The sequence below is a fragment of the Gossypium raimondii genome, chromosome 13 (assembly GCF_025698545.1).
Source record: "Gossypium raimondii isolate GPD5lz chromosome 13, ASM2569854v1, whole genome shotgun sequence".
Classification (NCBI taxonomy): Eukaryota; Viridiplantae; Streptophyta; class Magnoliopsida; order Malvales; family Malvaceae; genus Gossypium; species Gossypium raimondii.
The window spans coordinates 30,274,438-30,289,595 of record NC_068577.1 but is presented as its reverse complement, the minus strand read 5'-3'; the positions used below and the strand labels follow the sequence as shown (position 1 = coordinate 30,289,595).

The window sequence follows — 15,158 nt, the reverse complement described above, 5'->3', positions numbered from 1 at the left end:
AACACAATTAGAAAGGGGAGATAGTTTAGCCAAGGGATACACGTCAGAATTATGGGACTATACCCGTATCAGTGTGATGCAGAACAGCCTCCAGGAGTTGAAAGAGATATGGGACCAGTGGAATGATGAGATTAAGCAGTTGTTCTACTCTAATTATGGGGACTTGCCGTACTTACTCGATATTAAGGTAGATGAACACCTGTTCTGGGCCCTTGCTCAATATTGGAACCCTGCATATAGCTGTTTTACTGTTGGAAAGGTTGACTTGGTGCCTATTGTGGAGGAATATACAGCCCTACTGCGTTGTTCGAGGTTTCAGGTTGATAAAGCTTATTCTAGAGCCGCATATGTCCCAGCCTTTTGGAAAAAATTAGCAAACATTACGAGAATGAGTGAACAGTAGATTACAGCTAGGATTAAACAGAAGGGTGAGTGTAAATGTATTCCATGGAAGAATTTACGAGACTTGATTTTGGCGCATCCAGATACGAAATCAAGGATTGGGTCAGCAAAATGGACAACCTACTAAGGAGATATGAGCCCAAACCGTCCACTAAGGAGGAGAAGGCCCAAACCATCCATAGAGGTGCCCAAATCAACCATAAAAACTCCCCATGTGACAGTTCAATTCCCCTTCCCTTCTAAGGTTTTTCTCCCATAAATCAAGCATGGAACAAGCCAAAAATAGCAAAGCCATCCATCCACTCTCCTTGAAGCAAGGGATAGCCTTAGGAAAAGAGAATTTTAAACCTGTCATTTTCTACAAATAGCCAGCCTCTTCAAGTATAAATACACCCTAGCTATTCGCTCATTTCACTCATCCTTCACCCACCATCTCTTCTCCCATTCTTTCTTCTTTCACTTCTCATTTGAGAAAGCAACACAAGAGTTGTAAGGAGCATTTTAGAAGTTCTTATGAGCAGCAAAAAATTGACATCTTGAAGGAAATTTGCAAAGGAGTAAAGTAGAAGGAAGGAAGAAAAGTAATATAAGTTGTGCAACGGAGAAACACCAGATTTGTCTTTTAGTTTCTTTCCCTCAAATTTTTTTACTAAAATTTTGTTAATGATGTTACGTGCCTTGGTTGCTTATTCATTTAGATAAAATCATAAACATGTTATTCGTGAATTATAAATGTAGGGATGCAATTGAATTAATTATGAAATCAGAAACATATTATAATTAATTGGCACATATCTAAATGGTGCATGTTTGATCTTTTTATGATAAAATTTACGCCAAATTAGTAATAATATCGAAAGAAATTTATTACCTCGCATAAGCTTAAGATTAACGTAATTAAACTGTTTCAGTGTAGAAATATTATTGTTACCTCCCATAATCTGATGTCTACTTATAAAAATCACTAAGTTGATTGAACATAGACATATGCGAAGAGACTAAGAGGTTAAGCTTAGGTCTTCAAGAGAAGTTGAGCACTCGTAAAATCAAGGTTAATAATTAGCCAAGTTGTCATGGATTTTTTCCGTAATATCATTAACATTATTTTGAAAATTCTAAGTTAAAGAAGACAATTAACCTAACACTTTTATGTCATTGGAATTAAACCTTGTGAATTGTTGCTTTTGATTCTGTTTTTACATCTTTCATTCATTTTTAGCATACTTAGTTAAATGTTTAGTTAAGTTAATTAATTAATTCAATCTAACTTTAATTATTTCCATCACTAATTTGTGCAAGCCTTTATTTTCATAATTTTTGCCTTACATATACAATCCTCTCTTTATAGCATCATCTTCTTCAGTCACTCTGAAGAAAAAGAGGATGTAGTTGAAGGAAGCTCTGTATGTTGTAGCCATCGTGTGAATTGAAGTCAGGTAGTAGAAAAATTGAGGAACTGGTAAGCTTCCTTACCTCTCTATACTCATGGATTGAAGAAAGAAGTAAAGTAAGAACTCTTAAAAACTTCTGTATAATTATGAATTTTAGATTTTAAGGTCTGAACACCTTTAGTTTAATCGATAAATGATTTGTATGCTTAGCTTCTAAGACGAAGAAGGCTCAGGCATTTGGATAAGCTAAGTTGTTAAGGAAAATGAAGCACGGTGAGTCTTTGCTTCTGGCTTCTAGGAGATTGTTGATGTTGTGTTGTTTACTTAAACCATATTTGTGGCTGCTTGAATTGTGTTCTACACCATGGTCATGTATGAATATAGAGGGAAAGTAAGGTGTGCATGTATAGGTTTGAAAGCATATTTGTTGAGTGTAGTATGATTTTGAGTAGACAACTAGATACATGATGAGTCATAGGTGATATCCACTAGCTCGTTAGATTGTATGTAATATATGATTATTTTATATGCGAAGCATGGAGGTAATGTATTTTGACGGGGTAGAGGAAGTTAGAAATGACAAAATAGAGGAATGGACGAATAGATAGGGAAATGAATTTTTTGTTAAATTTCACAATCCAGTGTTGTTGAGTGCAAATCGTGATGTGTGAAGTTTCAGGCATTGTGAAGGGGGCACTGCGGTGTTCGAACAGTAAGGTTATGTATGATACGAAATGATATTGATTGGATCACTAGAGTGAAACCATGACGATGATTATCGACTGGTCCTTCAGAGCAACACCGTGACGAGAATAATTATGTAACACCCTGAATTTTGGGGTTAGAAGTTTTAAGCTTTGTGGCTAGGGTCAGTGAGTAGGTTGTGCTATTATGTTTAGTTGCGCGTTTAAGTGATAGAATGGGCCTGCTGGTTTGGCGGTTGGTAGTGTGCTAATGTACCCTTGGGTCCTGGGTTCGAGTCCTCAAAAGTGTTTGGTGGGACCATTTTTTTTATGTTTTGCTTTAAAGGTTTAGATAATTATTTTCTTTATTTAGTGTTATTATTATTTTTCTTTTTCTTTCTTTTTTGGACGTTCTCCTTTTCCCCTTTTCTTAGTTCTCTTTTTTGTTCTTTCTTTTTTTTAAAACGATGGTGTTGTGGTTTTCGGAGAGCTTCAATTTCTTGGTCATTGAGTCGAGTTCTAAACGTCTTTGATCACGAATTAGGTGTGGGTTCAAATTCCTCAATTTCAATTTGTTGTCTCGATTGTGTGGACCTTGACGTGTTCTAAGTGTTTTTGTGAATATATGGTAGGTTTCGATTCTATGTTTTGTAAAACTTGGTTTTCTATGGCATGTTTTTGATCTATTAGACTTTAGGGGCGTTTGGGGTGTGAATTCATGGTTTGCAGGCTGTTTCGAGGTAGTTTCAGGACCATATTGGTGACCACACGGGCGTGTGCTAGTTGACACGGTCGTGTAGAAATGGGGATTAGGCTTTCTAGACAAGAGCTCATGCCACATGGCTGTGTGGCTGATTTGAGGAAATTAGTTGATTTTTACACAACCGTGTCCCTTGGGCACACGGATGTGTGTGTTTGGGAATTAAGGATTTATTGACTTGGTGCTACACGGCCAAGCCACATGGCCGGTGGCTAATTTGAGGATTTAGGGATCCCAGACGGGCATGTGTTTTGGACACACGGCCGTGTCTGGTGGGCACACAGGCGTGTGAGACCCTTACACAGCCGTGTCTGCCCTGTACTCTATTTTAGCACAAATGGACAAATAGTTACATTGCCTGTTCACACGGCCATGTCCTTGTCTCACACGAGCGTGTGCCTCAGCCACATGGTCGTGTGCCTCCTCCCACACTGGCTGTTGACCCCCACACGGCTTGGGCTTTTCCACACTACCAGAGTACACGGCTGTGTGGACCTAAGCTACCAATTTTAGTTCTGTGTATGTTTTTAATCTGAAAATGTGTCTGTACGTTTTGACCCTTGATTAAGCTTTAGTAAGGGTAGTTAAGACTCTGATCTAGGCTTCAGCTTGTGTTATTTGTGACTGTTGTGTGAGATGTCTGATTCTGAACCCGGTTAGCTAGGTGTGTACATGCCTGTTTCTCTCTAACTGTCTATCGATGTGTTCATTGTTTCTGTGAGGTTGTAAGCATACATGCACTTGCATAAAGTAATTTTTGGGTTGGTTGTGAAGAGATGTAAGACCGATTCGATCGATCCGCAATTTAATCGCAACTTATCGCTATGTGACAGCTTTACCAGACTGTATCGCTTATACGCCGCCTTTGCTTTTATACTATTATTTGATCTGGCAGTTTAAACTGTAACATGCCTCGTATAACGATTTCATCAGAATACATCAGATCGCATATACGCCAAATTTTACTGTATTATTATCTGAGTGGCTTAGTTCACATACATGGTGTGTAAGGTTGGATGAGCCTTTCGAGGTCCTATGTGGTGTGTTTGGTGGGATGAGCTTAAACTGCTCTTTTAGGGTGTGATTAGGGGATGGAGAGGTGTTTTGGCTGGATGGGTGGGTTTTTAATACTTGACTATATTCATATGCATCTGGATGTGAGTTACTTGTCTGTAATCTATCTATTCGTCATAACATGTATGACAGATTCTGCGTGCATTGAGCTATTAGCATAATGACAATTTGGATTGTGATGGTAAGTATTATTGTATCGACCCATTGACATGTTTATCTTTTGAGTATTCTGTGTGTCATTTGGTGTGCTTTGACTGTTGCATATTCTTGGGATGTTGGTTCCGAGTTTGCTTTTTGTTTCTGCGTATCTCTGCAAGTACTTTTTGCTATCGAACTACAGTTTGGTTTCTGATATGTAATTTTTTTGTTAGTTACATTTTGAACTCACACTGAGCTCGTGTAGCTCACCCCTTAGTATTTCCCCTTGCAGGTACATTTCTAAATTTTGATGTTGGATTCGATATGCGGAGGTTTCGTGTAAGACCCCAAACCCAGCCTAGACGTTATGGCCGAATCTGGCGATGTCACATGGAAAGGGATTTGAAGACAAGATTGTCGACTTTAAAAATCGTTACAGTAAGTTAGCTTTTATTTAATTCGAAAAAAACTAGTTGATTTACTTTAAAACTTATCTTTTAGTAGAAGCTTTTGTAACTAATTAATTTAGGGAAAATCGTTTCTATTTACGAAAAACTTAGTTTTTAGGGAAAAACGTGTTTTGTGGAGTTGCAGTTTTTCAAAAAAATCCATAAAAAATAATATAGTCCCAAATTTGAAGCCAACCAGTCCATAGTCCAGAAGATACTTCAAAAAACCCCAAATAAGTAAAAAATTCTAGGCATTTATGGAAAAAAGTCTAAAATTTACATGTGGTCACCGTCGAGTCCTCTGCTGCACCGACCTATCAAGTCTGGGGATTACCTGTACAGATTAAACAGAGAAAGGGTGAATTTTCGCAAACTCAGTGTGTAATCCCCACAAAAAAACATGCATATAGATCATCAACAGAATTCACTTAGATACAGTCTGGGGCCTGTGCCCATGACAGAATCAGTTTGGGCCTTAGCCCATTCAGATACAGTCTCAGAAATACATTAGGGCCTTGGTCCATATCGACATGTAATGCAGACATGATGAATCGTAATCCTACCTAGCAGCCTCTACACACCATCTCTGTCCAACCCTACACATGATGTGGGGATTAAATCAACCCACCCATCCCTACACACCATGCTGTACCAAAATGAAGCACATAATCAGAAGGTTGTACCTGAGCTGCCAGATAACAGGCTTAATAGCCTTTCAGACACTTCCTCCAAATATCATCAACCCACCCCGATGCAATGGAACATAAAAAATATGTCATGCCATTATACAATTAATAGTACATACATTCAGATATCATAAGTCATACTGCATGTAAATCGATGCACAGATCACGATATATAGGGTCTAAGTAAAGTTTACCGACCCTACAATAGGTCCACAGTGGACTTGGGCGACCCATGCAACCTTACAGAACTTTTCAAAAAAATGGGCTCACACGTCAATGTGGCCCACTCGGCCCAAATTGGCCTTGGCCACGTGATCCATTGTTAATGTAACCTGTGCTAGTTAATTATTCATATATGTTTTCACTATTTACTTATATGTTCCTTCAAAGTTATCTACTTGAGTCACTGGTACTGAATTATTTATATCTTGAGCTACAGAATTTCGAATTAAGATCCGCTTGATGTATTTGAAACTAGACTCAAATAATTTTCTTCCATAAAATTTTCAGAATTTTTGGTTCAGCCAATAAGTACGGTAAAATCTTCAAACTTACCCCTATTCTGTTGTCTGACAGTTTCATCTCTTCTTTGCTAAAAATTAATTATCTCTTAGTAAAAAATTTGGATGATGTTTCCATTTGTTTTTATTGAAAATAGACTCATTAATAATTTAAACATGTAAATTTTAACCCTAATTATTTTTCTCCAATTTTTGATGATTTTTCAAAGTCAGAACAGGTGAACCCGAATTCATTCTGACCTTGTCTCACAAAGTTTATTATACCTCACGATTTACAATTCAACTACTTACATGGTTATTATATGAGAAACTAGACTAAATAAGCTTTAATTCCATATTTTTTGCATCCTCTAATTCAATTTTCATAATTTATTGTGATTTTTCAAAATTAGCCTACTACTACTGTCCAAACAGTAAGCAATTTCGGCTTTTCGCCAAATCCTTTTTTTTTTGCATTTCGAGTACACACCTGGTATTGTTTGATGCTAAAACAGTCTCCGAGCACTCCAAAGCCTATAATCAAGACATTCAACATCAATTTAATGAATTTACAAGCGAATTGACAACCAAGAATGAACGGAAACCTGTTAAACCAAGAATGAACCGAAACCTGTCAAACCAAGAATGAAACTTACCACCAATGATAACCCTCTGTTTCACTGTTGCTAAGATGAGAACACTGAATTCACCAGTCCGAGCCTCCCCCTACGCCAAAATCGTAGAGAAAAAATATTACCACTTTATTCGTTAAGAGATTCATGATAGAAACGAAGAGAAACACTTACCGAAACTAAGCGAGCACTAACCACGTGCCAAAACGAAGGAAAATCAATGGATTAGGAAAAAATCAAGAAGAAGAAAAAGAAGAGAAAGATGGAAAAACTCAGAGAATTTCAGCAAGAGGAAAGGGAGAAGAATAGATGGCATAATTTTTTTTGGAAAAGAGAGTCAAAATTCGGTTATGGGAAAAAAATAAAATAAAATCCCAATAACCCCCAAAATCTTTTAATCCTCTCCCTTAATTCCCACTAAACATCCACTACTCAGAATCCCTCTATTACACAGCTCTATCCCGAAATCTGAGTAAAAAAAATAATACCCTTTCCTGCATAAAGATTCAAACACAAGACCTCCACCATAATAACACACCATTTATGTAATACCCTTTACCCGTATTCGATGCCAGAATAGGGTACGAAGCATTACTAGAACACATACACTTGTAACATATTATACTGAGTTGTATTATACCCCTTACCCCTTACCCGTATTCGATGCCGGAATAGGGTACGAAGCATTACTAGAACACATACACTTGTAACGTATTATACCGAGTTGTAAAATTTCATCCAAATTAAAACTTTCAAATTATTATCTTTGAGTTGCTAAATATGGCTTACAAGGTCCAATACATAATCATTCAACCAATTCTTATAGCTTTCACCATTTGTTCATCTTATTTAATTCACAATTCTCATGTTCACAATTCAAGTCAATTTCTCAATCCAGTGTACATTTCAGTACCACAATAATTCTTTTAATTCAAATAATTTCATTAGCAATTTCCATATAATTCACGTACAATTCAATATTAGTAAGTTAAATACTAATACATATTTACCATTTGACTCAACGTTTATCGATTATACCATTCATTAACACATTTATGAAATTCTCAATTTTGCAATGAAAATATCACTTTAGCTTAAATAATAACATCAATTCAACTCATCATCCCCTTTTTCGTCATTTTTCACTTCAAATATGAACTTACATTTCATTACCTTTCCACACCCGTTTCCTATGCATATCACACAAGACATAAACATATCATTCAACCATAGTCGCAAGCTAGTGCATTTAAATATAATTCTTTTTGGAACTAACCACATGATAAACCATTTCACTAGAGATTACATAATTTAAACCTTACCACCCTGTCATGATCACAAGCATATTTCCATTTAGGCACTTACCATTTCAATGCATAACTTATAAGTTTAACGTGGCATAATCCAGCCACAATTTGGCCAAAGCCTAAGCATGTACATCAAATATGTTAACCAAATAAACATATAGCATAAGCATTATAAGCATGGATGAACACAACATTTATTCATATATCAACCTTACCAACATATGTTAAATCATAAACCATTCATGACATTACTTCATGCCAAATCATATTCCAAATATACCATATACACATACTATGAAACTTTATTTTCCTACATGAGCTTAAACCATGCCAAATAATGCGCAAATATAAGCATCATTCCTATTTCATCGTCTATCAATTATAATCGAGCACATGACCAATTATACACAAATCATTCATATATTTCCCAATTTTCCTCCTCCTCCTCTCCATTCCACATCCTTAATTATTTTAACTGAAACTAGACTCATATATTATTTTTATCCAGAGCTACAGAGCTCAAAATTAAGATCCGTTAATTTTAACTGAAACTAGACTCATATATCTTCTTACCATAAAATTTTTCAGAATTTTTGGTTTAGCCAAATAATACAATTTATTCTTTAAAGTTTCCCCTATTTCGATGTCTGACAGTTTCGACCACTCTTCACTAAAAATGAATTATCTCATTGTACAGAATTCGGATGATGTTTATATTTTTTTTTCTTTGAAAATGATTCTAAGAATATAAATTATAACTCATAATTATTTTTGTACAATTTTTAAAAAGTTTCCAAAGTCAGAACAGGGGATTCCGAACTCATTCTGACTCTGTCTAACTAAACTTCAAATATCTCAAAGTATATAAATCTTTTGCTTGTTCTATTTCTTTTATGTAAAAATAGACTCATTAAACTTCAATTTTATATATTATTCAGCCTCTAATTAAATTTTCACCATTTTTGGTGATTTTTCAAAGTCACACAACTGTTGTTGTCTAAACTGTCTTGTTGCTAAATATATTCTTTCATAATTTCACTTTTTCACTTTCAACCACAATTCAATTCAAAATGCAGTTTTCCATTTCTAAGTCGATATTCAATTCAATTCCACACCTATATTCATTATTCAATTACACTTAGTCAATTTCCCGATGAACACTTTGGAATAATAATAGATCCTCGGTGGATTCAGCACATAGCAACCACCTTATTAATCAATGATGTCCGGTGGAATCAGCACATAGCAACCACCTTACTAATCAATGATGTTCGGTTCACATAGTAGCCTGCACATAGTACTGCACATGTGACCATTACCATCTGATACGCGTAGTAGCCTGCACATAGTACTACACACGTGATCAAAACTACCCGGTACGCATAGTAGCCTGCACATAGTACTACACTGCGACCTATCATTTCGGTACACGTAGTAGCCTGCATATAGTACTACACACGTGACCATCACTTTCACTTTTACATAGTGGCCTACACATAGTCCGTGCCACATATGTGATCATTTCTGTCACTTCATTCGTATCCCTTTTTATTCCAAAGGTACATTCGGGAATTTTTTCACTTTTTCTCATTTTTCTTTTTATCGATCAATTTCAATTTCTCATCTTTCTTGATTTATAATAATTCATTTAACTTATTTAACACTCACATTCATCAAAAAAGTCATTGACTTGAACTTTGGCATAATTACAATTTTTGCCCCTAAACTTTTGCATATTTACAATTTTGCCCCAAAGCTCAGAAATTAAGTTTCATCTCTTATTCTTTTGTTTTATGACATGCTGAACATTTTTCTCTTCTATGGCAACATCAAATTCTCACTCTAACACTTACTTATGAACAATAGGTATTTTTACTGATTATGTCGTCTTACTCGTTTTCACTTAAAATCGCTTAGCAAAAGTTGTTTAACATAATTTCTAGCTTCATACCCTACCATAAAACATCAAAATAAACACATTTGACCTATGGCTATTTTTCCAAATATAAACCCTAGGTGAAATTATTGATAGAATAAGCTAAATCAAGTTACCGGGACTCAAAAAATGTAAAAAACATAAAAAACGGGGCTTGGAATCACTTACTATGGAGCTTGGAAGGTTGACAACCCTAACTATGGCTCCCCCCTTGTAAAATTCGGCCATGGGGTTGAAGATGATGAAATTTTGGCCTATTTTGTCTTTTTAATTCATTTTAATTACTAAATTACCAAAATGCCCTTAACTTAAAAATATCCTATTTCACTTATCTCATGTCCATTTTTGTCCACTAACTTGGTCAATGGTCTAATTACCATATAAGGACCTTCAATTTAAAATTATATAACAATTAGACACCTCTAAAATGTAAAACTCAACTTTTGCACTTTATACAATTTAGTCATTTTGACTAAATTGAGTGCCCAAACGTCGAAATTTTCGAATGAAATTTTCACGAAATCATTTTGTGAAATCATAGACCATAAAAATATAATGAAAATAATTTTTTTCTTGTCAAATTTGTGGTCCCGAAACCACTATTCCGACCTACCCCAAATTCGGGCTGTTACAATTTAACCACCAAACCAGCAGACCCATTTTGATGTAATTTACCCAACAATAAAATAAAAGCCTACTAAACAAGATTAAGGCCTAATTCATTCAAAATACCAAAATTTTTACAATAACGAAATTAGAAATTTGTGTCAAATTTTTACAATAACGAAATTAGAAATTTTTGGGCGTTACAACTCTACCCCACTAAAAGAAAATTTCGTCCTTAAAATTTTACTTGATCAGAACAGATGAGGATATTGCCGACGCATCGCATCCTCAAGCTCCCACGTGTCCTCAGTGCTATGATTATGCCACAAAGCCTTCACTAAGGGAATAGACTTTTTTCGAAGGATATTTACATCAAGCTCAAGAATTTGAACCTGCTCCTCCTCAAAGGTCAAGTTTGGCCTAACCTCAATTCTTCAATAAAAAACAACATGCGTGGGATCAGAGCGGTAGCGCCTCAACATCGAGACGTGAAAAACATAATGAATGCGGTCCAACTCCGGAAGTAACTCCAACTGATAAGCGATAGGTCCCACACATTTCAGAATGCGGTAAGGTCCAATAAACCGAGGGCTCAGCTTGCCATTGCGACCGAACCTCAGAACCTTTTTCCATGGCAAAATCCTGGAAAAATCGCATACAATTTATTCCTATTAGAAGTCGCTTTCAAGGATCCCAAATCAATCTAACCTTATCCTTTGTCTCAGAGACCAACTCAGGATCCAGAACATGTCGCTTGCCCAACTCAGTCCAACTTAAAGGAGTACGAGACTTACGATCGTACAGTGCCTTGTAAGGTGCCATCTGGATACTAGACTGGAAGCTATTATTGTAGGCAAACTCCGCTAACAACAAGTACTCCTCCCAACTGCCTTTAAAATCAATAACATAGCTCCTTAATATGTCCTTTAGTATCTAAATCACCCTCTCCGACTGACCATCTGTCTCAGTATGGAAAGTAATACTAAAGTCTAATCTTGAACCTAGAGCCTCATGAAGCTTCTTCCAGAATTGAGACTTGAAACGAGGATTTCAATCGAAAATGATCGAGATAGGTACCCCATGCAGTCTCACTATTTACGATATGTAGAGCTTAGCTAATTTCTGAAGAGAAAAGTCTGTCCTTTCCAGGATGAAGTGAGCAGACTTGGTCAATCGATCCACGATGACCCAGATGGAATCCTTCTTAATGGGTGTTAGAGGCAACCCACTAACGAAGTCCATTGTTACTCGCTCCCATTTCCATAAAGGTATCTTAACCGACTGCAGCAAACCCGAAGGTAACTGATGCTCAGCCTTAACCAGCTGACAAGTTAGACAGCAAGCAACGAAGTTGGTAACCTCACGCTTCAACCCTGGCCACCATTACAATTCCCGAAGATCTCAGTACATCTTGTTCTTGTCAGGATGCATAGTATAAGGACTACCATGCTCCTCTCTCAGAATTGATTGCATTAAATCCTCATCATTTGGGACACAAATTTGACCGCGGAAACAAAGTAACCCATCATTGTTTATCTCAAAATCAGTAGTGCCACCATTCTCAACCTGACAAAAACGCAACCTGAGAGACTTATCCCCCAACTGTTTACCTTGAATCTGTTCAGTTCATGTCAGTTTGACCTAAAGTTCTGCCAACAGACTTTCATTATCGAATAGGTTAAGTCAAGCAAATATCGTTCTCAAATCGGTTATAGCCCTACAGCTCAACGCATTGGCCACCACATTGGCCTTGTCGGGATGGTACTAAATGGTACAATCATAATCCTTAAGTAGCTCAACCCATCTACGCTGCCTAAGATTTAACTCCTTCTGAGTGAGGAGATACTTGAGGCTCTTATGATCAGTGTAGATAATACACTTCTCACCGTACAGATAATGCCTCCAGATTTTCAATGCAAAGACTACGGTGGTCAACTCCAAATCGTGTGTCTGATAGTTCAACGTTTAGCTGAGCCTAAATTTTTAAATATATATAATGCCTCCAGATTTTTAGCTAAAACTAGAGCCAGACCAAGCCCGACACGGATACAAATGCTAAAACTAGAGCCAGACTCAGACCGCCTGTATTAATTTTTTATATAATTTTTAAATATATATAATACATCAAAAATACTAAAATCATGAAAATAAATGTTTCCCAACAAATTGAAAATAAATTTTAAAAAATATGTATACTTAAATATTTCCCAAAACATCCTCGAGCTTTCCTTCGAGATATGCTAAAGATCGATCCGCTAGCTGAAGCGTCATAGTTGTAGGTCTTACTTCACTTATCCCTAACATCTTGAAAGTAGACTTAGGCATCAAGTTGATACTCGCTCCTAAGTCACACAAAGATTTACCATAGTAGGAGTCACCAATGTTATAGGGTATAGTAAAGCTTTGTGGGTCTTTCAATTTCGGTGGCAGTTTGTTCTGCAGGAACGCACTACACTCCTTTGTCAAGGCAACAGTCTCATAGTCACTCAGTTGTTTCTTCTTGGACAGTATATCCTTCATAAGCTTCACATAATTCGACATTTGTTCTAAAGCCTCCACCAACAGAATATTGATGTGTAACTGCTTTAGAACATCCAAAAACTTCTTGAATTGCACCTCCTATTTTTGCTTGTTTTGCTGCAATCTTTGCGAATATGGAGGTGATGGAACTTTCGGTTGAACTAGACAAATTTTCTGAGTAGATAAATCTTCATCCAAAGAAGATGTTAAAATATCTGAATTCACTAAATCAGGGTTTACGTTGTTGGACTTTACAGTTTCTGATTCCTTTGGTGTAGGAACTTCAACAGCTGGTTGATTCTTCTTAACGGGCTTATCTTCGACATCAATCAATCGAGGTTCTAGAATTTTACCACTTCGTAATGCCACTGCCTTGTGGTCTATTACATAGCTTCGTAGCTAACTGACCCATTTGGTTTTCCAAATTTTTTAATGTTGCTGCTTGGCTTTGGATCAAACAGTCTTTGCCATATACGCTTTCAACAAGTTCTCCAAACTATTTGATGCCTCAACTTGAGGTGGTTTTGGAGCTTGCTGATTAAACCCTTGAGATTGGATGGGTCTTTACTGGAATAAGTTGTTGTTTGGTCCATTTCCTTGGTTGCTCCAAGAAAACTTAGGATTATTACGCCATGAAGGATTGTAGAAGTTGGACTAGAGTCCTTGTCCGCTCCTATTTTGATATTAGTTCCCCATATAGTACACTGACTCGGGATTTGATGGAGAATTTTCAAAAGAATGACCTTCCCCACAGTACACACAGGAAACTATTTCAAGTAGACTAGGTGGCTGAACTGTAAATTTATTGGTACTATTAGTGGTTAACTGTTTTAACATAGATGAAATAGATGATACATGAGCTGATAACAATGTGAGGGAGTCAACTTCATGAACTCCGGCTACGCGTCTTCCTGAAGCTGTTCGATTTGTTGGCCATTGATAGTTATTACTCGCGATCCTCTCGATGATCTCATAAGCCTCATTATAAGACTTAGACAAAATTGCACCATTCGCGGAAGCATCTACCATCAATCTTGTATGTGCATTGAGACCATTATAGAATGTATCCAACTGGATACAATGAGGAATCCCATGATGATGACACTTACGAAGTAACTCCTTGAATCGCTCCCAAGCCTCATACAAAGACTCGTCATCCAATTGTTGGAAAGTTGTGATCTCGTTCTTTAACTTAGCGTTTTTGCTAGGTGGGAAATACTTAATCAAAAATCTCTCTGCTAATTCTTGCCATGTAGATATAGAACTTGGTGGCAATGAATTGAGTCATGCTCGTGCTCGATCTCGCAACGAGTACGGAAACAACTTCAACCTGAGTGTGTCTTCAGTCACACTAGCTATCTTGAATGAAGCACTCACCTCCATAAACATTCGAAGGTGGAGATGTCGATCTTCCGTGGGCATACCACTAAATTGGCCCACCGTTTGTATCATTTGAAACATCACTGGTTTCAATTCAAATTGGGTTGCCTCAATATCCAGCCTTTTAATTCGTGGGTTTAACTCACTGAAAAGTGGCACAGCATATTGTCTGATGCATCGATCCCTATAATTGGCAATGAGGATAGGATTTCATACATGATCGGCTTCATTACCTTGGTCTTGATTCTGATTCCCAAGTTCCATCTCGACTTGTCTTTGAGTTGTTCGTTCACATCTTCTTTATCTGAAAGTTCACTCAATTTCAGGGTCTACAATGAGTAAATCAATAATTCGATCTATGCTCATAAGCACCTGAAAAGAAAATCACAAAAATTAAAAAGAATAAGTTAGTAATGTTAGAAATAAATCGAATTGAAAATAAATAATTTCACAAAAAAATGACTATGGCAACAGTTGACAATCCCTGAAAACGGCGCCAAAAACTTGTAACGCGTAGGTTTGTGCAAGTGTACACAATCGTTATCAAGTAATAAGTAAGTATCGAGGTATCGTCTCCACAGGGATTGTATTTGTGCTAAGTCACTTAATCTGTAAAATTATATTAACAATTTGGTAAATAAAAACAAAATATAGTTGAGAAGTGGTGATTAAAATATATTAAACTAAATGCAAT

At 36.6% G+C, this 15,158-nt stretch overlaps 1 non-coding gene across 1 annotated transcript; it reads left to right on the top strand.

Annotated features, from left to right (window-relative positions):
- Positions 1-14,171: 14,171 nt before the first annotated feature.
- Positions 14,172-14,278, top strand: LOC128036301 (small nucleolar RNA R71). The gene has a single exon (XR_008193099.1). It is a non-coding gene; the product is annotated as a small nucleolar RNA R71 (small nucleolar RNA).
- The last annotated feature ends 880 nt before the right edge of the window (positions 14,279-15,158 follow it).